The following is a 2141-nucleotide window of genomic DNA, read 5'->3' as shown; positions in this document are numbered from 1 at the left end:
AACAACAACAAAAATGTGTTTCTCCTGCTTGCAAAGGAGAAAAAGTAAATACATTCTATTTTTGTGTATTTTCAAGTGTGTACTTTTTAAACCACTGACTATATTGTATAATAGATAATGCTTCTTTATAAATGAGAACAATGTATTCTTCACTTATAAATAAGAATAGGTCTAATGTTTCTTCCAGCCAAAATGAATGTGAGGGGGAAAAGCTATTGCTCTTTATTTTGGAAAAGATTGAATTGTGAATAGCATTATGCCTCCTGGCCACTCTCAGAATAAACTATACATAGAATTGAAACTGCCCTTTAGGGACTATGATAACTGAATTATTCAAATACCTTCCTCAAAGAACAGACCTAAAATGCTAGCGTTCATCATAAAAGTTGAGTGATATGTAACCTATTTTCCATTACACAATTACTTCTTGCATTTCTGCTCAAGAGTTGACCTTCTTACAGGCTTCTTGATCTCATCTTTCTGGACTCACCCATTCTACAGAATGATGTCAGACTATATTGAATGAACATTTCTGTTCATTTCATACTTGCCTTAAAATTGCTGGCAGTTCCCCATCAAATGAAATAAAACTTGAATCACTGACTGTGACATTCAGGGACAATACAAACCATCCTAAGATCATCGGACAATCCTTGAGCTAACACTTCATCTATTCTATGATTTGCCCACCCAGGCTACATGAAATTTTCCTGAATATAAACCAGGGTTTCTCTGTGGCTTTGGGGGCTGTCCCAAAACTCTTATAGACCAGGCTGGTCTCGAACTCACGGAGATCCGCCTGCCTCTGCCTCCCGAGTGCTGGGATTAAAGGTATGCACCACCAATGCCCGGCACATCCTCAAATCTTAAACCCCAGAATTTTAAATAATGCTATTGTCACTTTGTCTTTCAAATGTTCAATCTTGGTCATAAGATTATTTTGTCACCATTGAAATAGTTGAGCCCAGATGGCTATAAGGGGTTTTGACCTCCCTTTGAGGTTTTAAGGAAAATCTCAAAGTTCCCTCATAACTAATTGAAATAAAAATATAAATTGACAGAAAGCTCCTGGGGTTGGTAGAAAGAACCATGGCTTGGAAGGGAAGAGAAACAATGTGCTGGAGTGTTGGGATGCATATTTTCAGGTTTGGGGCTTCCTTCATCATAGGGGGAAGAGGACGCTTGATGTATTAAAACACTCCCAAACGCCAGCCTCCTGGGTGAGGAGGTAATGAGGTCATTTGATTGGTCAGTTTAGAAGCTCCCTCTTCATGTGGCCCGCCTCTTCCTTCCCTCTGGGGCGGAGCTACCACAGGAAGTGCCTCCTTCAGGGAGGTTATACTGACAGCTACTGGATTCTCCTTGGCGCCATTTTCTTCTGGCTTGTGCCTGTGTGAAGCCGGTAAGTCCAGTTTGGGGATTCAGTTTTATCGGTAGTTCACAGAGATAATCTTTAATTGTTAATAACTGGCTGCAGACCATTTCTAGGGGCTTTCTTGGTTAACTGCTTCTGCTTGTTTTTGTTTGTTTTTTTCCCGCTAGAGAGAAAAGAGAACATTTGTGTTGGATTTCCTTCCCAGTCCAGTGTGTTAGGACACACAATGTGAGGATGGAAGGAAAATTCTCTGTTGCAGAGTCATGACGGACGTTTTATTTTGTTTGTGGAGAAAGTCTGTCAGTGTCTTTGATTGATAGCCCAGGCTAGCTGCCGCCCCAAAGACTGTCTTATGAGCACTGTGGTGGAGGCTCGCCCTGCCACGCCCAGCCGCAGTTTGAGTGGGAGGTGGTGAGTTAGCCACCCAGTTAGGGATTGTTTTCTGCAGTGTGTGATTTGTGCCCTGAAGAATGACTGTTTGTTTTTAATAGAAGCTACTGTTGTCTTCGACAAGTTTGGGCCGAGGCACAGCTAGCACAGTCCACTCAGGAGCGGGAGACGACCATATTAAATTGCTTCTAATCTCCTGGGCCTGGCCTAGGAATCTGGACCAATTATTTTTTTAAAATAACTCTGTATGAGACAAAGACATGATGATAGATTTATTTTATATGGAAGCGTTTGAGATTGTAACTTTTTGTTTGTTTGCTTATTTGCTACAACAGGATTATATGCCAGAACTATTTAGTGTTGGGCATAAGCAGGT

The sequence above is a fragment of the Cricetulus griseus genome, assembly GCF_003668045.3.
Source record: "Cricetulus griseus strain 17A/GY chromosome 1 unlocalized genomic scaffold, alternate assembly CriGri-PICRH-1.0 chr1_1, whole genome shotgun sequence".
Lineage (NCBI taxonomy): Eukaryota > Metazoa > Chordata > Mammalia > Rodentia > Cricetidae > Cricetulus > Cricetulus griseus.
This window is presented reverse-complemented; position numbering follows the sequence as displayed.